This window comes from Ambystoma mexicanum, chromosome 1p, assembly GCF_040938575.1.
Source record: "Ambystoma mexicanum isolate Mex_15411 chromosome 1p, UKY_AmexF1_1, whole genome shotgun sequence".
NCBI classification, from domain to species: Eukaryota; Metazoa; Chordata; class Amphibia; order Caudata; family Ambystomatidae; genus Ambystoma; species Ambystoma mexicanum.
The window spans coordinates 1,063,399,580-1,063,425,158 of NC_090921.1; positions in this window are offsets into that span (position 1 = coordinate 1,063,399,580).

Sequence of the window (25,579 nt, forward strand, 5' to 3'; positions counted from 1 at the left end):
CTCTGAGCTAGAAAGTAGAGTCCTAGAAGTCTTTGCGGACAAGAGGGGTGATCGATACCGCATCTGCAGCAGGCACTTTAGCCCAGACATGTACTCCACATCATTGCTAATAAAGAAGAAAACACCGCGAGCGAGGCGAAAATTGCTCTCAACCGCTATTCCCACTCTATTCGTCCACATCCCTCCACTGGTGAGTCAAGTTTACGTATTTATCTCTCGGCCTTGCGGTAGTGTGTAGCATTAGCTAACAATAATTTCCCCATTTATGTATCCACTCAATATGAAGGCGGAAGATTCTCCATCCGTGTCGTTATTGCAGTCATCAGCCACTTCAAGCGCCTATCGGGTAATCTTACTTAGCTATTCTGACACTGACTTGTTTTAGGCATGTAAATCAATAGTTTTAATTGATCGTGTAATTATTTTACCTAATGGTACACCCTTGTACTCGTCCTCTAGTCTTTGTTTTCAGTTATAATTATTGTTATCCAAAATAATGCAAGTACTGTCTTTCAGGGAGATGCTGAGGAGTCCAACGCATTGACGACAACCGTAGATGTCACTCAGATGCTCGAGGTACGTTTCCGGACAGTTCCATCGATGGAGATCATCAGATCTTGCATTCTTGTAGCGTGATTGTTACACACAATGTTTCTTTCGTTTTTAGCCATTGATATGTCCTTCTGTCGTCGCCCTCCTATTTGTCTTCTTTTTTCAATATTGTGTTCATTACTAATGAAAGTCCTATGTTTCAGGGAGTCGATGGAGCATTAGTCCAAGTAGAAGGGGGAGCATGCAGTTACGGGTCGGCGCAACAGCTTGCAGAAGTGTGCACCGCAGTTACATCGTCCCTTGATGTTCTTATGCATTTCGAGGTATGGATACTGACAGTTCGATCAAGCGAAATCATATGACGTGATTACATCCGCTATACTTCCTTCTTTATTAACGCAAGTACTATGTTTCAGGGAGATGACGGAGCTTCTTCTACAAGAACATCACCCCTAGTAGTTGATGCAGATCTCTGGGTGGTGACACTTCCAACGATCGAGCAAATCGAATCATATTTACATATCCATTATTTATTTTAGACAACTGATCATTTGTGCAGGTCTATTTAGATGAGCCGTTGACGCCTGCTCAAAGTTTATGTTCTTTTTAACAAAATAGAAAAGCATACTAATGCAATTACTGTGTTTCAGGGAGTTGCTGAAGCGTCATCTTCAATAATATCATCAATGGAAGTCTATGCGGAGCCCGAGGTATGGATCTTGACAGTTCAATCTAACTAGATCAACAATGCGTGAACTATTGTCGTTTGAATGTTCTACACAATGCGTTCATTCGTGTTTTGCTATTGAGATGTACGTATGGGTATTGGTCCCCAAGTACATTTTGTGTTTTCAATATTATTATACATACTAATGAAAGTTCTATGTTTCAGGGAGTCGATGGAGCCTCAGTGAGTGATGGATGTGCTTATCATGAAAATATAGTCGTTGCAGCGCGAGAGGAAGTGGAGACATGCACACACGAGTCGGAGCAACAGCGTCCAGATGTTGAAGTTCGAGGCAAGAAAGTTTCAAAGAAAAGAAAGCAAAAGAAGGTTAGTGTCCTGTTCACTATATTATGTTGTCTTTCACTGTCAATAGTTCAATACTGTAAGTTGTGTTTAAACTGAACATCCCTTTTCTAATCTGTCCTCTAGTTGCGAGTGGGTGTAAGAACTAGATCTACACAGACAGTGAAGCGAACGAGAGATGTTGCTTGTCAAACCTTTTGGCAGGGACTTGAGACTGGAGATGCATCGTGCCAATGGGAAGAATATGAAGTGATTGACAACGGAGCTATACCACCACCAGCCATTGATAGTGAATGTCCTCCTGGTAGTTTGGATGCAGTCGGAGATCAATTCACAGAATCCACACCCGCAAAAAATAAGAGCGCGCGAAAGTTGAAGACATTGTTTTTTTCTCCCATCTCCGGACAAGGAACAGATGTTGCAATGGAAGAGAATGACGTGGACGACAATGAAACACCATCAATATCACTCAGCATAGCGGAAGACGATATCAGAGATTGTACCTTTCATGCGAGTGACATGTCCTCAACGTTACAGGCCGAACCAGCTGGGATGCAGAGTGACAGTATAAGGAAAGAGGCCAAATTCATTGTATTCGATAGCTGTTTGATGGATATTATTATGATGATGAAATGTGGGCATTCGGTTGGTGGGGAAGTATGTGGGGAGCCATTGATTAATGTGACTCGTGCAATTCGAGGCACTAACCTTAAAATACATGCCACCTGTACACAATATCATCCGTTCGCATGGTCTGCACAACCCATGCTGGGGCAACTGCCAGCAGGCAATCTACTTTGTGCAGCGGCCGCACTTTTTAGTGGTTCAAGTTTTAAAAAGTTACAGTATTTCTTTCAGTTTGTGGGAATCCATTTCATTGCGAAAAGTCAGTTCTACAAATACCAAACCGATTATCTATTTCCAGCCATCAGCGAAGCTTGGAGAATGGAAAAAATGTCAATGGAAAGTACATTCGCGGGCAAACGCTTCAGGCTAGCCGGTGATGGACAGTGCGACAGCCCAGGATTTTCAGCCAAGTACTGCACCTACCACTTTCAGGACATGGAAAGTAAGAAAATTGTGAGTTCGGTGGTCGTGCAGGTGTCACAAAGTACATCCTCAGTGGCCATGGAGAAAGTTGGCTTTGTAGCATCATTGCAAGAACTACAATCGCGGGGAATGGTGATCGACCTGATAGCCACGGACAGACACGTTTCAATTGCCAAGACAATGAGAGAAGAGTACAAAAATATAAATCACCAATTTGACGTATGGCATCTTGCAAAAACAATCAATAAAAAATTGTCGGCTGCAGGAAAAAAAAAAGATATGCAAGGTATTTCACAGTGGTCCAAGTCAATCAGCAACCATCTTTGGTGGAGCTCAAAAACATGTGAAGGGTCGTTGGAAATTCTACTGGAAAAATGGCGGTCAGTAATGTTGCACTGTAGCAACGTACATCGATGGTCGACAAATGAGCATTTCCACAAATGTGAACATGGCCATTTGTCCACAGAGGAGGCACGGAAGAAGAAGTGGTTGATTCCTTCATCACCCACTCACAAGGCCATTGAAAAGATTGTATTTGATAAAACTATAACAAGAGATTTGAGGGGACTCACGGAATTCTGCCACACAGGAGATTTGGAGGTGTTCCACAATATGTGCCTAAAGTACAGGCCCAAAAGATTGCATTTTGGCATGGAAGGCATGAAAAATCGGACTCTTCTAGCGGTCTTGGCACATAACCATAATGTTGGCCGTCAACAAAGTAGGACGACCGGAACTTTAGGGACGCTTCGCTACAATAAGGCCTTCACTAAAAGAAGTAAACAATGGGTGATCAAACCAGTGTTTGAGGATATGCAATATGAGTTTATTGAGAGACTTATCGTAGATGTCCTCGATAGGCACATACATGGAGTGGTGAACGAACCTATGCAGGGGACAACTGCATTGCCACCCAACATTGCCTCTGTTCCATGTCCACCTAAAGCAGAGCTCATTGAGAAATACACATCACGGTTTAAATGATTGTAATTTGATTGTCTGTTCTCTCGAGTCTCCTCATGTTGCAGGCCCATTGCAATTAAACCAAACAGTAATATAAATCATTTTTACAAAAATTATAGAATGTTTCCGTATTGCAAAAACATGGCTGACCCATAGGGACAATAAAAAAAAAGGCACGCAGACAAGATGTCCCTAAAACTAACTGCAGCTAACTAGAAATGTGTGCTCGCTCAAAGTGAAGGTCAGCTGCTTTGATGTTTTGCTCGGGTGGCGGAACGGCCCACGACCCAATATAAGGTTCTATTGTGATTTGACCTTGACAGGCCGGGACCATCCTGAAAGACTAAGAAAAGATAATGAATAAAATTTCAGAAACGAAACGATGAGCCACGTTCATTAGAAGAAGTAACGTCGGCAAAGAAGGAGTGGTGTTTCGGGTCTGCCCTACACAGAGACACAATGGAAAATGCAAATATAATGTAAGTAACTTTTGATGAGTTTATACCGCAATTTCATTACTATACAGTGGCTTTAAAGACGGGTTCAGTTGTACTTGTTCGTTCTATGTGGCATATTGTTTTCTACCGCGCACTATCTTGAGGAGAAACATCTGCTTTTACTGAAGCACCTTAAAACCTTCCTCTTTGCTTCTGCTTTCTCTCTCCCTCTCCCCTGCTACAACTGGTCCACTGTCTGCGACCTCAGTCCTGGGCCCTTCCACTCTCCACCTGCACTGCCTCCCTGTCAACCCCTGCACTGGGGGACTGTCTCAGTATCCTACAGCCCCCCCTTCCCAGCACTTGTTCTGCACTTACCTTGCACTTGCCACCAGCTGGCCCTATTTATTTATTATTTTATGCTACTTACCTTGTACTCCACTCCCCCCCCCCTCCATGCCTCGCCACGCCTTTAAACACTTGTGTACACCCAGTAGCGCTGTCCTCGCTATGAAATGAATAATTTTAATAAGGATCTGATGGTGAGACTAATTTCATTTTTTATGTTTTTAGGTACATCATTCACTACTGTCTGTGTCACGAGTACCAGACACCGGCGGACGGCTTCTACAGCCGCCAGTTGCTTCTCCGCGTGAACAACGTTACCACCCTGACCATTTTATGGGACGATCGCCAAGTACAAGTATGCCCTTATGCGGTACTAACGGTTAGATGCAACATACCTACCGTTGTGGTGGCCTAGTGCCTCGTTGTTGGAACAGCCATGCGATTATCAGTGCGACCGAAGAGCTTATTTTTATCGTAAACCAACACCCTGTGTACTGCACACGAACATCGCTTCCCTCAAGACGAACTAATTTGGATCGAGAGCAAAGAAAAATGCAAATCGCTGAATATTCTCTAAACATTTGATGTCCAATAAACGTACTTTGCCAAATGTACAATCTTGCCGTTTGCTTTTAAACCACGGTTTCACATTCCGAATTGTGGCGCTGTATTGTGAGATGCTCTAAGACCCTGTGTACAGCAAAGGACCATCGCGTTCCTCAATACGAACTTTTTGGAACGTGAGCAAATAAAAATGCAAATCGCTGAATATTCTCTAAACATTTGATGTCCAATAAACGTACTTTGCCAAATGTACAATCTTGCCGTTTGCTTTTAAACCACGGTTTCACATTCCGAATTGTGGCGCTGTATTGTGAGATGCTCTAAGACCCTGTGTACAGCAAAGGACCATCGCGTTCCTCAATACGAACTTTTTGGAACGTGAGCAAATAAAAATGCAAATCGCTGAATATTCTCTAAACATTTGATGTCCAATAAACGTACTTTGCCAAATGTACAATCTTGCGGTTTGATTTCAAAGTACAGTTTCATATTCCGAATTGTGGCGCGCTGTATTGTGAGCTGATCTGTGTTGATTTCCGGGGTCTGTGTGGAGTCGCGTAGAAGACGCCTGGGCGCGTTTGCCTACGCAGCTCAGTCACGTCACGGATAGAGGCGGGGAATATGAATGTTTTGATAAAGTCTGTTTCAGGGGCGGGGGATTTGATTTAGTGCCGCAAAGGCAGGTGAGCCAGGTCGATGCGGCGGAATGATAGGATTATCACAAAATGGAGGCTGATTTCGAGTGCGATAAGGGGCGAAAAGTCGGGTAAGGTCCATAGGAAAGTTTCCTACGATCTACCGATTTATGCTTACAAACACATGGCCGACCCGTAGGGACAATAAAAAAAAAGTCCCGGAACTCTCCTTTAATTAATTTTCAAATGAACTCCTTCATTACAGTCGTACACTGTAATGAATGAGTTCTGTTGAAAAGTCATTGGTATTTAGACAATAGGTGTTTTTAGATGGGGACATGTGCAACAAAATGAGAAACAGTTTAATGCTGCACAGGTAGAGAAAACTGAGTTGCACTTTATACATAATTGCACTTCCTATGCACTATTTTTGCACAATACTCTCTTAATGCTGCACATGATTGAATATGTTGTATTGTCCTTGTTTAATAAGTATATGTTGATAGATTGTCTGTTTCTTATTATGAATTAATAAATATGCTACATTCACAGAATTGTTTGGAGTGATCCATGACCCATGTTCAAGCCCTTAAAAATTAATATTTGAAGTTACTGCCTCATGAGACACCACTTTGGATATATTGTATGGGTATTTTGTGCTGTCCTCCAAAATACCCTGCCCTTTTGTAAATGTCTTCTGATTGCTCTCTCAATATGGTAGCAAACAAGCTCTTCATATCCCCTACTGCCAATGTCCTGCCTGATGTTTCTCTTTCCAACTCATAGATCCATTTCCCTGCACCTGCTGTAAGCAAAGGCAGTTTATATATTGCATTTTTGTATCTGTCTGTGGCCAAGGTATATATTTTGCTAGTCATCTGTCTTTCTATAATAAAGGGAATTGTATCAATACACTTCTACACATGGGTGTGTCTTCACTTATTGTCCTCTTTGGTTCTGCTGTCATACAAACTTTTTAACAGCCTGGTAAATCTCTTAATCTATTTACATATGGAGTGTGCCTTTCTGGATTCATTGGTTGTCTCTCTGGGAGCGATGGATATCTCATGGGCTCTATCGCTCTTCCCTTCAAGTCTATCAAATGTATCTCTCTCCCTGCAGGTGCACCTGTATGAGGCACTTGTGCGGCATCCTCCTCCCTGCTCTCCTCATCATCTTCCCATTCTGACTATCTTTCCTCTTCCTCCTTGTCCTCATCTATTTCCTCAAATTCTCATCTTCTAAGGGGCTCTCCGACATATGTTATCTCACTATTTCCCTATGCATACCTTGAGGATACTTCCCACAAACATCTCTTCTACTCATGCTATCTTTTCTGCTATTTAAGCTATCATTGTTTCTCCTTTCTCTGCTGGTTAATGTGTGTCTGCTTATTATGTTGTCAACGTCTTTTCGATGTTTCTCCCAATCTCTCTCTTCCTCTTGTTTCTTTCTCTTACTCTCTCTTCCTCTCATTTCCTTTCTCTTTCTCTCTCATACTCCAATCTCTTCTCCTTCTCTGCCTCCTGTCTGATTCATCTTCTGACACCTTCTCTTCAGGATCCGCTGTGCCCTTTCCATCAAGTTTTAGTATTAATTGCCCTCCTATCCATTTATCTGACACAGTTGTTGTCTCACCCCTCTCTCCCTGCATGCCTCTCATTCTTTGACATTCTTCCTCTATGTTTGTTAGTTTTGATTTCAAACTACGCTGCATGTCATATTCCACCTGTAATGCCAGTGTTCCTTGTTTGTTCATCTTTTTTCCCTTTATGTTATCGTCATCAGTACATGCTGTGGCAAATGTCTAGGGTTGATATACCTTGCAGCAGCCTTTAGTGGGTATATTCCCTATACAGTCGAGGACCGTACACTGGTTAGAGGAGGAGGAGCCGTGGGCAGTGTGTGCCCTTTGTCATGCCGATTAAGCATCCACTCCTTCCTGCTTGGTTCCACTACTTCCTGTCAAACATTTTCCACAGCTCGAGTATGCTTGGTCTGTTCTGTAATTGTTTTCCCTTATGTGTGGCATGTAGATATGTGCACATGTGTTGCAGCACTTCATTCGAATGAGAACTGTCTTGAGGCCATGACATAAACATTTTGCCGGACATATATTTAACCCACTGAATGTGGTGCTTCATTATCTTGTCCTTAAACCTATGTAGTGATTTACACAAATGGACAATAGGGAATGAATGATATGATAATATAAAACACAACTTACCAATAGTCAATAAAAATTACTTCAACACTTGCTCACCTTTTCACTCCTATTCACACCCCTCCCCAATGTTAACCTGCTCAATCCTTTTTTCAAAACCCACATTCCATGTCTCACAGAATCTCTCTCCTAGCAATACTACAAAAACACTGCTCACAATCTAAACTACTGTCCACTATCAACAACATCAATTACCTCTCCTACCAACACAATAACACCTTTAATGTCCTATGTTATACCTGAATAAAATATATATGTGCCAGCACTCATTAACTCAAATCAAAATACAGTTGTCTTCCCATCATATGCAGGGGCACCTTCTCTTTTTCTCCCTGCTCCTAAAAAGTGGCTTACCACGCAGTCTTTCCCGACCTTCATCAGATGTTTTAAAACTCTCAATAGCTCAAATATCTCACAAATCAATAATATACAAAGCCCCAAATCCCCAGTTTTGCAGTGCACATTTTACACTCACATCCACGATTTCCTGAGGGTCTTTGGCGTTGAACGTCCTCTATCTGCCTGCTTTGCCCTCTGCACCCAGCTGGGTGACCTGCAAAACTGGGCAGGACTTTGCTTCAAGAAGGGGCTCCTGCTACCCTCTCTTCTCAGGTCCGCGTTATTACACTGTCCCGAGGCCTCTCTTGCCGTCTAAGGGGGATGCAGCAAGGAATCTTGACAGCCCGCGAATCTCCTTGGGAACCATCCTCCTCTACCAAATGTAGAGGAGGGCCCAATTTATTGCACTGATAAAAACAATACTCAACAATAGAGTACTCAAAGTGCACAGGAAAACCCAGATTCATTCAAAACATTGAACCTCGACCCGGGACACCATACAATCAGCTCTCAGCATTACAATAGATGTGACTGGTTTTTAAACGAAAGACACGTCAACCATATCAACCTAATACAATATCAATTACAAAACGTATGAGTAGTTAAGATTGTTTAACATCGTAAACTACATATAGACTATATAGGTGTTAGTTCTATGATTAGGTTAGACGTATCTGATGGATCCTCCTGGGCCAAACCCACTTCAAATAATACTTTCAATAACATGATCACATTGATACTTAATTGTTTGCCATTGCTCATTATAGCCAGTATAATACAAGGGATTTCTATTGGTTGGCAATTTTCTCACCAACCTTGGACATCCTGACAGAAGTCAAGATACGAGAGAGTGACATACAGTAGGGAGAGAAGTAGATGTGCTGCCATAATTCCAATTAAAACAGCTACTTGTTCCCAGGTGATGAGGCGTTCCCGTCTCTTTGTACATGGCCGTGTGCATCATCTTGTGTCTGTCTGTGTGTTAGTGAGTTTGGCAGGTGCCTTATCTAGGGTTACTGAAATCACCTCACTCCACCCATCGACCCCGTTTGGCACTGCCCAAAGTCACTAATGTTGCCCTGCCGGACTCCAACTCCGATCTCACGCCTTTACACCTGCCCCTAACCCACCAAATAACTAAGGATCCTAACTCACCGACTCAATGTTCACGCCCCCATCCTCCAACCCTCCCACCAGCACTCTGTAGTGCCAACCATCACACAACCCTACTCACCTCCCTTGCCTTACAAGGTAAGAATGATATTGTGAGCTCATTCAACAACTCTGTTCAGACTGCCTGCCCCTTCAGACACAATTCTGAGCACCTTTTTCTACCCACACCATTTCTCCCATATCTCTCACTCATTGCCACTCCCCTAACTTGCATTCAGCCCCATCTACTTTTATACAGACTTCCCCCTCACTATACACCAGACCACAAGCCAGAACTAAGACCAACACACAGATTCATTGTCAGCCATCAAACACCACCAAAACCTCCCTCCCATGCATAGGTATGATATGATGATATGAAAGTTTATTTATATATAGCACCTATACACAATGTGTTTCAAAGCACTTCAAGGCAAGGGAAGGAACAAGGGGAAATACGACATTCTTACAGGCCATGAACAGTATGGATATGAAATTAACTATCATACTCGGCCTGACGACATTTCAGATAGTGCAAGAGCTAAGACATAGATAAGGAAGGGAGGGGGAGTGTGGGAGGGAATGAAACAGAGAGACGTACTAGGACGACATTTCAGATAGTGCTGGAGGTGGGAACAAGTAAGGGGAGGGGAGGGGGGAGGAGACAGACGAGGTTGGTATTATACTAGGGCAGGGACAATTCTGATAGAGTAAGTGCATAGAAGAAAGTAAGGGGAGGAGAGGAGGAGATAGAAAAAGGGAGAAAGGTAGAGGAGGAGAGAACAGAGAGTAAGCAGACAAAAAGAGTGCAGAAGCAAGAGTGGAGAGCGAATACAATTGCAGAAGTCAGTAGTAACACATAACGTTGCAAGCCACAATCCAAGATAAAGATGGGAACCGCATGATTCAAGGCCACCATGAGTACAAGATGCAAAGGAAGTCCAGCCTGAGAGTTGAGAAAGGGTGACACACCGTGAATCAATGAAGAAATGGGAGAGACGGGGCTAAGATGGTGGGTGGGTCTTAGGCCATGTGACCTAGATCCACTTGCACCTGCTCCCCATCTGCAAAGGAAAAGAGGCTAGAGGGTTCCTTAAGTAGGAAACTGAGCAGCAACCAGGAAGGCATGAGGTGGGCGGGGCTTGCTAAGTGGGGAAAAGAGCAGCAAACAGGAAGGCACCGGGTGGGTGGGGCATAGGCCTCGACCTGATGCCTTAGGGTGGTGCCTTAGGTGGTGCCACCTGGCAGGGCTCTAGGTAGCGCTAGAACTGCAAGGCTAGCCTCCCGCACACTAGCACCTATCGTTGTGAGGAATTTGACCATCTGCACTGTGGATGTATGCACTCCTGGTCTTTTTTGAAATATTTAATTAAATAGAATAATGGTAGACCAACCTCAGGAAAATTTGTAGGGCTAATCCACATACATTTTCCTCTGCTCACAGCACGACAAACGCATAGACACGTGTACTCTTTGTAGACACAGCTGTAAAGGCATCATGAAGCAAGACATAGACAACAGATTCAAAGTTCAAACACAAACGGTCTATTAAATCAAACGTCAGGATGGTTGAAGGCCTAACTTGCCCTATGCTAAGGTGGAATTTTCCTACCCAAAAGAAACTAATGAAAGTCTGAGTCAAAGAGTTCAACTTAAAAGTCTGTGTCCAAAACCTATCCTTGACCTCACAACTAAAGCTAAACAATGTGTAGGGATGTCACTCATGAAAGAAATGGTGATAAAAACAATGTTCTGAGCTTCTTCTAGCTCTTAGCTTCCTTTTTAGCTCCCCTTCCCCAAGTTCAAGAACGTTGCACAAAAGTCTAGAGATTACAAGTTCAAAACAGTCTTTCTTCCTTCTTCACAGCTCCAGCTGCTCTCTCCCGGCCATGGCGGCTCCCACACCTGTGGAAGCATAACGGCCCACCTCGAACTGGGCTCCATAAGTCCTCTGGGACTTCTGCCAGCATCCTGGCTTCCTCTCAGGTCCCATAATGGCTGCCTCCTCACACGCATGGTCTACTGCTGGTCTCTCCTGCACAGGCCTCCCTGTTGGACATCTTCTTGATGTTCTCTGCCTCTCTTCTTATACACCTGCAGCCACTTCACAGGTTGCAGGATTGCTTTCTCAATTTGATTTGCCTTACTGTAGTTAAAGGGACATACCTGACCTTGACAGTACTTTGCAGGCATCTTCCTCATCTCAGTACTAGAGTGGTAAAAGGAGTTACCAGTGTTCATTACCCCTAGTCGCCTCTTTCTCATCTCAGTACTGTCCTATGTAAAGTATGGGAAAATGAAGGGAGATGTCTTACAATAGCCCATAAAGGCTGGGGGAGGGTTAGGTTGGTTTTTAATAGGGAAAGGGGGATACCATTTATCACCTGTCGGTACCCCGCTCCCAATCCCCAAGGATCTTCCACGCAGGTGATTCTCCCTTGCTTCTCCACCCCAGGGTCAGGATCCAAAAGTGCTGGCCTTTCCCTGGCCACCTCAAAAGAGGATCCAGGGGGAGTAGGAGTGAGGATACCCTCAGGTTTCTCACACCGCCCTGTCATATTTAGTTATGACAGCAGGAGTACACAATGCATCTCCAGGAGGAGGAGTACCATACCTCCCACTTGCCATGGCCAGCTTGATTAACTAACAAAGGCTCCATGGATCCGCCCTGCTCTTTTGTTGAACCCTGCAGCTGGTGGCTGCAATTATCAGACAAATAGAGTGTAGTTCAAACCAGCCCACATGGGGCCTGGCTGCAGAGGTTAACAAAGGAGATAGGAAACCCCAACAACCTTTAATATGCAACTGTGGTAACCTGAAGCCAACTCCCGCCCTCTGTATCAATGGCAGTGAACTGTCATGCCTGAGACTGCATGTTTACAGTAGTCAACCCCGCAGGGGGATCCCATTCATCCCTGTTTCCTCTACCATCAACACGCTTGATGCCTACTTGAATTCTAACCTTAGCCTGACCCGACAGGTCAATGCCATTGCATCATCAGCAGCCCAGACCACCAAACTCTAGAATGCAACCAAAAACCTCCTCTCATCAAAACACTGCCTAACCATAGCCAGAGCATCAACTGGATCCTGGCTATACTACTGTAATTCCTTTTTAGCTAGCACTTCTGAGTGTAACCTCAGCAAGCTTCAGACTATCCAGAACCATACCATCTGGGCCGCCTAAACATGACCATGTCTCAGCTCACAGAAAAGCGGGTCACTGGCTTACAGTCAGAGAATGCATACACTTCAAAATTGTATCCATCACTCATCTCTGTCTTTCAAATTCTGCTGAACCCTACCTATCACAGAGACTCACAAAAATGGCTCCTCCAGACCTACAAGATCTACCAACAGCCACAAACTTACCACCCCGCGCTTTATATGCACAAGAGCTGGGGGTTCCAGCTTCCCAGTCATTGTGCCTGTGAAACAACCTTCCTCTTTAATTGTGTTCTGAGCCTTCCAACTGGCCCTTTAGGAAACAACTAAAAACAAGACTTTTCTCCTGACTTTGAACTCATGAACGTCTCTGGTTTTGAAATGTTTTGCCCTACTTCTCCCCTTCTTACCGTCCCCCCGTTCTTCCTACCCCTGCTGCAACTAGCTCCTTCATGCCTATGGGTATTGTGGACGTTCTAAATGTACAAATAAATACATAAATATCTGTGCTTGTCTCGTAATGACTACCCAGTGTTCTCAGTGCCTTGGTCATGTGTTAAAGGGCTGTGTTGGAGAATGAATTATTTCTTCCTATTTATTGAACTTTTCAGCTAATTCTAGCATATGGTGTTCTGCTTGTTACCACTTTGGACACCCTTCGTCTATTCTCTATAACATATTTTGGCATACTATTGTCATGCACCTGGACACCAATGGCTGTCTGTGCTCCTGTTGATGTAATTATCTTGGGAGGACGCTGTTTTGCATGCTGAGAACTGTTATCTTATCACTAGGTTCAGCTCACCCACTAATCCCTTCCTAGCATTCTGACCATGGCACTCACTGTGAACTATCTTTGCAGCTTTAGAAGCTTTAGAAGCTTCAAAAATAGATGTGTTGTAGTGAATTTCAGCATCTTGGATTCTAATACTTTGCTCTTTCTTGGTACTGCTTGCTTTCCGTGCCCATGTATGCTGCTCCCTTATCTACCTATAGATTCATTTGCCCTTCCAATGTAGTGAGTCCCTCTCTTGGTACGCAGGAACCTATGTTACTTTCAGTACACTACTTGTACATTCTTCAGCCTATATCAATTCTCTACTGGTGTCGTTCAACCTAACTAATCCTGTATGACAGATGTATGTGCATTAATGGTTTCACTGTTTTGTAGACTCATTATACTCTTTCTCATTTTTAGAGTAACAAGGAGGAGGGGCAGAAGTTGGTACTGGCTCATTTATCTGCTCCATTACAAAGGTATGAGCCTGGGTGTTCCAAGGAGAGAGATGACCAAACAAGGGGTGGGGTGAGCAAACCCCAAGTCCCACACACCAGAACTGTTTGCAACCCTATGTGGTGGGCCTGTAAACCAATACCCATACACGATACCAGATGAAACTCACCTCACTTTCCTTATACCAGAGAGAGGTTGGACGGCAGTGCCAAAGCCCTATAAAGCAAAGACCTGTGTCAGAAGGAAGTGGGAGTCAGGAGCAAGAGTTGATTTGGAGCTGGGTGGCATGCTGAATTGAAGGAGCTAAAGAAGGAAATGAATCAAGACCAGGAGACAGGAGTCTGAAAGAGAGGCCCGCGATTCTGGTGTGAGTGGGAGACAGGAGGCTGGAGGTGAAATCCAGAAAGCCGTAGTAAGCAGGTAGGAGGCCGGAGGAGAGCTCTAGGAGTGAAGAAACGCCCTGAAGATAGACACAGAGGACTATAAGGAGAATGACATAGAGGGTTGGAAGGAGAGTGACTCACAGGGCTCAGAGCAGTCTAATTCAGAAGACATGTAAGGCAAAGAACCAGAGGGCTGAGAGATGGAAGGTCCTTCATGCTGGGAGAGATAGACACAGGGAGACTGGGAGGAAAATGAAACAGAGAGAATGGGTGAAGAAACACCCAAAGGACTGTAAAGGGAATGATAAAGTTGGCTGGAATGAGAGAAATCCAGAAGGACTTCAAAGCATTATTAGACCAGGAGTGTTGTACAAGAAAAGAGAAAGAGTTAGAGGAAATAGTTACAGAGTTGATGGAAGAGTTTTTGAAAGAGATGGAAAAATGGGGAAACATCCAAAAGGAGAAGAAAGAGATAGTAAAGGTAAGTTAAGAGAAGGAGGAGTGGAAAATCAAGGAGGTGAAGGAGGAAGGGATAGAAAGAGGTGTGGAGCAGTGGAATTTTCCTAAAGAGGTAGACATAACATCAAAAGAGCAGCAGAAGAACAGTAACAGCGAGGATAATATGTTGGACCGAAAGATACCCAGAGCTACACCTAGGAAGGGCATAGGGACAAGGACACATTCGGGAGGGGCAGGAGCAGTTCAGAACAAAGACAGAAAGAGAGGAGGGACCAAGGAAGAACATTGTAGGAGCAAGACTTGTGGTGAGACACCAAGGACAAGTAAGAGAATGGATTAGTGGCTGTAGAGCCAGGACCCTGGAGGAGAGCGAAGTGGTGAGCGGCCTTGAAAGCACCCTGGCCTATCCTTAGTGTGGCTTCCAGTTGCCCTGCAGCTCTGGGCCTTGGTTGAAGGCCAGCTCTATTGCAAAACCAGCTACCAATGCCATAAGCCAACTCGAGTCTGAAGCTAAGACTTGGGAGGAGGCTTGCCCTCATTAAAACCAGGGGATTTGTGCAGGCTGTCCTAAAAACTGGGACTGAGAACTAAGGAGAATAGATCCTTTGAAGAAAAGAGATGAGAGGTGCGAGAATCCCTTAAACTCAAGACTGAAAACCAAACAGAGAGACACCCTGAAAATCCCAGAGAAGGTGTGTGTGAGATCCCCTTAAGCCCAAGAATAACAACCAAGAAGACAGAAGCCCCAAAGAAAGCAGAACAGAAGGATGTGGTAACCTCTTAAACCCAATACTATTGTTGTGTTAACATCCCTAGGCAAGACCTGGCCTTGTATTTCAGAGAACTGGGAGAACAATTTATTTTGACGCATTGCAACTTCCTGAGAACCTCCTTCTTTGTAAGTTGTCCTGTTGTACTGCCCACATTCTGGATAAGCACCATACTGACAATTGGTAGTTTGTTAAAAGCATCCCTTTTTTTATTTGAATCATAATTTGAACCACAGCTACTAATAAAGATTTTGTTAATCACATCCTTCGTCAGGGCCTTTGTTTTTAATCAATATCAGGCATATGACAGTGGCTACCAGCTTCAGGGAGTGATGTCAAGGTTCGGGGTTAGGTAAGGCTTTTTCCAGAACCAGATTTTAAATTTCATTTTTAAACTGGTGAAATTCGCTTTGCTTCTCGGCTCTTTCGGGATATTGTCAAAGAGGTTTGGGGCAATAGAAGCAAAATAACAACCCTTAGTACACAGTTTTTAAAATGTTCCACTGTGAGAAGGTTCCCTCCTGAAGATTTTAATGCTCTTAATATGCACTTAGTTATGGATTAAGTTATTTTGTATGAACTCTGGAGATGTTCCGGTGCGTGATACATAGGGTTTTGAATATCATCCTGGATTCAATGGGAAGCAATTTCGGTACTTTTGGGCCCATAGAGCTATGGCCATGTGGTACTAAACCTAGAATCGTTTTTGCTGCTCTGTTTTGAATAATGTGCTAGGTGACTAATTTGTTTAGGCCCAGGTATATGCTATTATAATATTCTATATTACAGAGAAAAAGAGTTACCTATCTTGTGATGCCCCAAATACATGAACCTTATTGATATATTTTTGACATTGCAATAAACAGGTTTAAATGGGATTTCTAGGTGATCGCATTTGTTTGTGGTATTAGGAAGAGAGCAGGTTCTGAAAAAACCCTGAGTTTTTTTTTGGCTGACTCAGTGGTTCTACCTTGTACCTTTTCTCAAAGTAAAATCTTGTTACTCATGCATGAACTAAATACAATGAATGTTGAATAAGGTTACTTCATAATTAACTTTCCTGGAGTGGAAGGGCTGGAAGTGGTGTCATTATTATGTCCCATATGTCTAATGTTAAAATGTGTTCACTATTCAAAAACCAACTGAATTCAATATACTGTTTTTTTTTTTAATGATGCATAACATTGGAGTTGTATTCATTGGATTTGGTTTTGGCACATGTAGTGCTGTTTTATCACCACCTTGAAGCCATAACATTGCTACAGAGAGGAGAGTGACGGAAAAGGGTGTTGAGATGAAGAATATTTTAATTTGCATCGCACCTCAGTCCTATTGGCATGCATTGACTGCATCACATATAGTAATATATAGGAAAATCGACGTATAAACGAAACCACTGCTATTGCACACACTCCCAGCCTCCTCCAGAACCCTTCCACATGCTTCGAGGCTTATTTTAGCAGTTTGCCTGTCTAACTGCTTATTTCGGTATATGCTCACACACATTCTAAGCCTTATGACACCCTTACCTTGAACCTGGTATTAGGATAGCTTGGCCTCTGTCCTTATTTCTGGCATTATACCTAGAAGATCCAGGATTTTACCCCATCTACTGAACTTATATGTATGGAGATTGCCAGTGAATTGCAATTAAAGATAAGCGGGTAGCCTCGATATCGCACCTAGAAGACAGCAGGGCAACCAGTCTATCACACTTAGAAGATGCATTATAATAGTTTGATCATGACGCTTTGAAGACTTATTATGGCAACCTGGCTAGTGTGCCTAGAGGACTCTCTCACATGGATGACCTGACCAAACAGTGGAGTCAATAACAAAGATCAATCCGAGCCCCAAGGTACGCATGAACGCATCACTTCACTGGACATCTGCTATAGGCATGGCTACCCACGAGCATGCATAAGAGTGCAGCGATGACCTACAACAAATTCGGTCTAGCTGGGCACATAACGTTTTTGCCTTTTTAAACCAGATTAAGCCACAACACATCTACCATCAGAATACAGAGTTGATCTATGACAAAAATGTGGTCCAGCTGGACACATAAATAGCCTCTTGCAATCGCAAACTCTCTTGACCTCCCTCAGCACCCGTCCACATGCCTGACCTCTTGGGTTGCTTTATGGAGCCCGGCCAGGCTCACTAATTCCTTATCTGGGCCAAATACGCACATAAATTCCAAGCCTTTTCTGAGAATGCTCGCATACCTGAACTGTGATCCCCAAGGGTGTTCCCACCACAAGTGTGTTGAGAACATATCATTGTGAAAAAGTGCTATATAAATGACTAGTGCTAGTCTACTTCTTCTGCTACTACTTATTCTTATTCTTGGTGTCCTGCTGCTCACAATGCTTTCTTCTGAAAACTTGTTTTAGCAATGTTATGGATAAACGATGGGCAACTGCAGTTCCCTGTAATTTATGGAGTTAGGGTTAAAGTAACAGCCTCTAGTCGAAAACCCTAATCCTAGTCCCTCAAACATGTCTCTTAATCTTTATACTAGTCGCTCATCATATAGTCATTTTTATTATTGAGGAAACATGCATTTAATTTAATTTAAATTTATTATTGATTTATTTTTAATGTGTTGAGCTCAAAATGAACTTTTTACATCATATAATGTATACATTATCTCATCTACTTAGACTGAATCAAATTTCCATACAATTAATCCCATTACAAAAATGAGAATTCTAATATAATCCCACTAATCTAATACTCAATAAGGAATCTCTAATATTACCAGCTTAAACCATATTTCATAATAATATAATCAATTCATCATACAATTCATAAAACTAGGGTTACATCCTGTATGTACACAATGCACATGCATTTAATAAGAGCCTTTGGATAAAGATAACGACTGTATTAAAATTTCAATCAGATCAGTTACAAGCATAGGATTTGTCTTCATGGTGAGGATAAGGAAGTATGGGTTCGACCATAGAGGAGGATAAAATGGGACAACAGAGAGACTCAAGGAAGAAGGACTAGGAAGAGCAAAAAAGAATCTAGGCACTATCAGTGGCCTCTGCCTTGAGTGATGTACCCACAATAGTAGGACCATGTCTTCTGCATTAATGTTCAAGTCAGCATACGCAATTTCTGCCGCATCATAATACCTTATGTTTGTCCTAGTCATTCATCCTAGTCCCTATCTCGTCCTGGGTCCTATTCCCTTATTATAGTCCCTTGTTTAATCAGTCATTCTAATCTTTGTCTCTAATACTAGTCATACTTTATTATCTTGGTCAAATGTGTAGTCCCTCCTCTTAGTACCTGTGTAAATCCTTTTCTCTCACCCAAGTACCTCAACTAGGTCCCGCATTCCAGTCCCTCATTCTAGTCCTAGTCTGTCATCCTAGTCCCTCACCTTAATCCCTCATCCTAGTACTAGTCTCTCAAACTAGTTCTGAACCTAATTTCTCATCATAGTTCCTCATCCAAGTCTCTCAGGCTAGACCTAGTATCACATCATTGACCTTTTTTGAGAAAAAAGGAGCATTTTTTCATGTCATCGTTTCGCTTCCCCTGTCCGAACATGCGCTCCCTATACTTGCGCTTTAAACTTAATAAATGTCCTACTAAGGAACGGACCATCCATTGGGGAGGACATTCTGCTTCTTCTGCTACAACGGCAGATTGTTGATTTTGTCCTGGATTAGATTCCATTGAGACCTTGAAGCATTGGGTAACTGAATATCCGAATCTTACAATCAAGAGAGTTAGATACTTTAAATAACAGGTATGTACTGAATCTTCTAGTTTCTAGGGAATTATTCTGATTCAGGCTAATGTGGGAGGAAAATGTTTCTTTGATGCTCTCTCTCTATGTCAATTTTTATCTGATGTTTTAGACCATTTGGATGGTTAATCTTCTGTATGTATTAATTATACTTTTTTAGTTTATATCTTATTAAGAGATATTATTTGTATTCTGTAGGAGTCAATTGTTTTGTGAGTGAACTTATTTACTTATTTTTGTTTCTTTTATGTTATTATGAACATTGTATTTTTTTAATTATTTTATATTGCTTTTGCTACTTTTGTGTAACGTTTACTTAAAAACCAAATCAGAATAAATAAAATAAAAAAACATAATTGACCTTTTTCGCAGTCATCATTCCTAGTTCTACTCTGTCATCCTAGTTTCCCATACTTGGGCTAGTACCTCGTTCAAGTTCCTCATCCTAGCATCTCTTCACAGTCCCCGGTCCTAGTTCATCATTTAAATCCCAGACTCTCATCCTAATCTTTCATCCTAGTCATAAACTCTGGTCTTGTCCTAATTCATAATCATCCCTCTTCCCTAGTTCTTCTCTCTAGCCCTTCTTGTTCACCTCTTAGTTTCTCATCCTAGTTCCTAAATCCTAGTCTTAGATCTTCCATCCAGTCCCCTATCCTAATCTTTCATCTAGCCCTTGTCTCTCATCCTAGCAGTAGTCATTGTAATCTCTTGTCCTAGTTTTTAATCTTCAATGTTCCCCTCTTGGTAGTATTTTATCCTAGTCCCTTCTTGCAGTCTCTCTTTCTACTTCCTTGTCGAAGTCCATAATCCTAGTGTTGTCTCTCATGCAGCTCCTCTTCCCTAGTGCTTTGTTCCTTGTCCTAGTCTCTCATCTTAATCCCTTGTCCTAAACCCTTGTCCTAGCCCCACATCCTAGTGCCTTGTCTCAGTCTCACAACTAAACTTTCAATTTTGTTTTTCCTCCTAGTCTTGTCCCTTGTCATCAGCCATGTAATAGCCCCTCATCCCTGAACTTAGTCCCTGGTCCTTCTCTTTCAGTCAGTTGTCCTTGTCTCTCATCCTCATCTCTAGTCCTATCACTAGTACCAGTTCCTTGTCCTTGTAGTCCTCATCCTAACTTTTCACCCTAGTCCTTAATACTAGTCTCTATTCCTTGTATCTCGACACTTGTCTGTAGATTCTCATACCTAATCTCACTGTAAATAAATTAAATAAAATATAATATCTTACTGTAGTCTCTCATCATCTTCTTAGTTCCTCATACTAGTCTTATTGTCTTGCCCTAGTCCCTCTTTTTAGACCCTCATCCAAGTCTCCAATCCTAATCTATCATCCCAATCCAAGTCTCAACCTAGTCATATTCTTTCAGCGTAGACTCTCAATCTAGTTTCGAGTCCTATTACCTCATCCTAATCACTGGTCCTAATCATAGACCATCACACTAGCCCCTCATGTTAGTCCCTAATCCTAGTTACTTTGCTTAGTATTAGTCACTTGAGCCCATCCTAGTCCCTTGTTTTAGAGTTGGTTCTAGTCCTTGTCTCTCCTGCTAATCCCTCTTCTAGAGTGCTCATCCCTATTCTAGTCACTCACCCCAGTCCCTCATCCTAGTCCCTTGTCTTAATCCTTATCTCTCATACTAATCCCTTGTACTAGTCTTTGTTTCTTATCCTAGCCCTTCATTCTAGCCTGTGTCCTCATCCCCGTTTTAGTCCCTCGTTTTAGCATCTCATCCTAGTCATGCATGCTAATCTCTAATCCTACTGTTAGTGCCTGGTCCTTGTCTCACTTTCTAGTTCTAGTGCCCTGTCCTATATAGTTAGTCCCTCACTTTAGTGCCTCGTCCTAGTGCTAGTTCTTATCCTACTTCATTGTCCTAGTCCCTTGTTTTAAGCCCTAGTTCCTAGACCTGTGTCCTAGTCCTAGTCTATCATGCTTCATCCTAGACCTAGTTGCCCATCTTAGTCCCAGTCCCAGTCACCACACTAGTTCTAGTAAGTCTCCCCTTCACAGTATCTCAGACGCAGGCTACCACTGAGTCACTGTCCCAGTTTCTCTCTGTCTCATCCTCGTATCACTTCACTGATCTTACCTTTGTTTACCCTCTATATTTTCCTCTTTTTCTTTCGCTTTGTCTCTCTGTATCTCTTGCTTGCTATCTCGTCATCCCACTTTCTCTCCCTCTCACTGGGGTTTGTGTTGCAGGTCATGATGGAATTGCTGAAGGAAAATATGAAAATGAAAATGAACACTTCATGAAAAGGTTGAAAGGGGTCGGTATCCTGAAAGGATACATTTGATATAATCTATGAGAATTTTGCTCTGTTATGCTGAAACAAGCATACCCTAAGAATGAATATAGGTCTGCACATTGTATGTCTACATTTTGCAAATGGGGATATCGCTTGGTAAAAGTATTCAGGTATCCAAGGAACTTAATCTCTGTTATTAAACATGAAACTTGCAGGCAAACACTGGGTAGAACAGCTGCTTCCGTTGCAATAAATGCAGCTCAGCTGTTTCTGAGATAGAAATGTGCATACAGTCATCATGCTATTACATCTCCCTTACAACGGATATAACTGTGCTTGGGCGGGACTGGTGCACTGTTACAGTGTCTTGATACAGCACAATACTCTCATCATGCTCCAAATTATAGTTATTAACCAGAACATGCCTTCCTTTACATGGTCTCCTAGATCACGTATGTCTGCATTCTATTTAAAAGTGGAACAGGCTTACTTTTTGGCCCTGTAATAAACTGACTTTAGGGGTTAAGCCATTCCCTTGGGTATCGTTTATGGCTCTGGACAATTAGAAATGGAAGCAGTATCTTATTATGGATGATGCCGTGCCAGCTGTACATCGATCATTAGCTCTTTATGGACCTCGGTAGAAGGCCATGTAAACTGCAGGATTTAAATGCTAGAAGTGTTTAAACAGCAGAGGCTAACAGTTCATGTAAAAGTCATGTAATGTCAGGCCCTTTCAGTTTGCAGGCCTACTGTGCTGTACCAGTCTTTTAGGGGGTTTAGAAAACGTCATGCCTTTAGATGAAAAATTCAGTGCGTAACAAAGTGCAGGAACACATCACCTTTTGTGGAAACGTCCACATGATGCTGGCCTTCCAAAATGTAGAGTCCTGTCTCTTTTAACGATTGCACTGCATTTCCTTGCTACATTGAGGACTTCCAATTATTCCCAGTAGATTATGATCGTATCTTGTGGTTCTGCTAATGGCACAAAGATGAGTATTATGGATAATACTATTCTTGGTCATTTTATAGAACCAAAACAATATTATTTGAAAACCCCCACCCCCAGTATCCCTCTCTCCTATTGCCTTATTGCTTATTGTCTTTTTTATAATATCTTTGTCAAATCAAAGGAATCCTTCACCTATATCCTCTATCAGGTATGCCAGGACATCCTCTTTTCAGTCGTGACCACTGCACAGCATCGCTCTGAACCTTGGGTAGGAGGAGCAAAAAGATGATCCCAAAGAGCCATTTCATCATCTGCCAGTGCGTGTCCCCTCAAAAGAAGCCCTGATGTCCAGGATCTGCAGTGGCAATAAAAAACAAAGAATTATCAGAAAGATGGATTGGGAGGCAAAGGTGGGATAACACTCACATTTATGGAGTTAATAGAATCACCAATATAGAATCACCAATGTCTGCTGAAATCCTCCAGGAATAATCAGAGTTCTGGGGAATGCCAACAAGGCCTTCTATTCAGGACGCGCAGATTCATCCAAGCACCATTCAGAAGCATGGACAATAGTTTAACAATAAAAAGTATGACCGACCAATCAGCCGACTTGAGCATTTCTTCCAAACTGGGCTCTGACAGAAATGCCCCGGATGCCATGGTGCCCCTCATAAAGAGAGATGCCTACTCCTGCTTGAACCGCTATCCAATTAGCTCATCTGGCTAAAGTAAGATAGAAAAGCAGACAGAACGCAACTCAATATGAGATACACGTTTTATTGGATGAGGTCCTTAGATCCGCCTGAACGGATTCATATCTCTGTGGACCATGTACAACAAAAACATCGGGGAGTTTGAAAAGTCAGAAAATCAATTACTTTGGAAACAGTTTTTGAATAACAGAATATGAGAAAAGAAACACTAGACAGTGAAAATACTCTGTAAGCCCAAATGACCATTACATAATGCAATAAATCACATCAGCAATATTACATGGTTTGCTTACGGCATGGCGAGTGCGATGGGTATGGCAAGACTTGTGTCCCAAGCTTGTCATGACTGGAGACGCAAGCTCCACCCCACTGACAATGCCTAATGAGGCTGAAACATGTGTGGGGTTAGTTGTTATCTCGTGCAGAAGAGATGTGACTTATCAGTTCAGATTGGACTTCCCCTTCTGGGGTGAGGACAAGCTTGATTTGCACATGATCATTCTCCTTCTGAAATGGCATTGCATACTGAACGAGATGGTCTGCAGGTTTTGCCACTTATAATTGTATTCACAACCTTCCAGCCCTTACCCTTCTGTTTTCCCTCAAGTGGAATGGGAATGGCCAGATGTGGGTGCCTAGCTCGCCATGCCTAGAGACCTGAGCAACACCTCACTGAAAAAGCCAATTGAGGGTAAAACACTTCTGGGGCTGCTTGTGGTCTCATTCACAAAGTTTGTGGCCGAACAGTTCAGGATGGACCGCATCTTTTAAGGTGGGATGATTCCTTATTTGCATGTGGGTGTTACGCTCACCTGGACCCCACAGGGGTGATGATCGGACCAGGACAGCTGCGGTCTCTTTCAACGTGATGTGTAGTGCAGAGATGACTGTCCGGACTGGGCCATCTAGTCTTGTCTGCTGGACCCGAAGAAGTATTTTCCTTATGTTCGTAAAAGATGAGCTCTCCATCCTGCGTGTCTTGCAGGCGCGCGTAGATACCAGTTACTTCACTGGTTTGAAGGAGTTGGGACAGTTCCGGTAAGTATTGACTCTGAAGTCCCTGGCGGGATTGGTAAGTATCAAGTTCAAAGAGTTCAATGTGCCCGATGTTCACTCTTGTCCCCTTCCTTCCTTAAGTTGCAACTGAGTTCATGAGAAGAAGGTCTCGTAGCTGCTGCTGGAGTTCAGGTAAGAGTCTGTGTTACCCAACGCTGTCCCGTAACTATTGCATGCGTTAACGTGTTGTTTTTCTCCCTCTTTATAGATGCGGCATGTGAAAATGTGGAGAGTTATGGAATAATACCGCCGGTGGTAAATCAGGTAAGTCTATGGTGGTAAGAGGTTGTATTTGTTGATTCCCTTGGCTCACCTTGTTTTTTCTTGTGTCCCCTAGGTGCCATATTACAGCGAAGAAATGATGGAGACAGTGCCGGATCGAAAGATGCTGTGAGAACTGGTGAGTATGGCGCTGTGCTGGAGCTGGCGAAGCGACGCGTGCAGGACTGATGTACTTTCCAGGTCCGGAGATGAAATGGTTCCGGAATTAGGTGAGGAATTTGAAATAAGTTGGTTTTCTAACCTTGTCCTTTTCTTCTTCTTTATTCTAGGAGCTCCGGATTTGAGGCGGGCGTGGCAGAAGACTGGATGCTGGCTGCAGGCACGCGGGCATGGCAGAAGACTGGATGCTGGCTGCAGGCACGGTGAGCATCACGCTGCTGGATGCAGAATAACGTGAAGCATGTGCTGCTGTTCGGGTATGGTTTAAATAGCCTCCAAAGTAGTTCCAAGTAAGAAGTTCCCTAGAGCCACGCCCGAGTAAAAAATAGTCCCTCTAACAAAATAGTCCCATCCAGGCCTCATGTGGGCTTGGACTCTTTTGCAGCATGGTCTGCATCAGGTAAGTAAAGTCTATGAGCCTGGCGCCTATGGCGCCAGGACTGATTTCTATGATGAGCCTGGCGCCTAAGGCGCCAGGACTGAACCCAGACAGCCCCTAGCCGGGGCTGCTGAGGTTTAAACAAATGTCTGGATGCCTGCTCCCAGAGCTGAGGGCCTTGGTCCTGATGCCCGGGGTAGTCATCATGACAGTGGGCCAGTAGGATAGCTCAGAGGCAATGCATTTGTCTTGGAAGCAAGACAGCGCAGAGCAACACAGGTTCTCATCCCAGTCCTGTGCTTAGAGACTGCTCTCCCATGTTAAGCGTCTAATAAAAGATTAACTAATAATGGTCTTTCATCTTCTGTAATTTCATGGCAGGCTGAAAAACGATTATCTGGAGGGTTGCAAAGAGCACTGCAACAGGTTACGATCCATTCAAAATCTTCCAGCCTTCACTATTCTGTTTTGTTAAAGCTTGACATATAACCCCTGCAACGACCGATCCACTATGTTGGCCAGTCAGGAAAAAATAGCCAACACTATATTTCCATCCCTCATACTGAAGTGCTTAGGCTTTTGGGGTTTGGGGAAACACATTTCTTTCATGAGACAACATATCACTCTATGCTTGCCAACAGGCAACCCAGTGACAACCTCATAATGGGAAGAAAGAGCATATCTGTAATGACTGACATTGCGG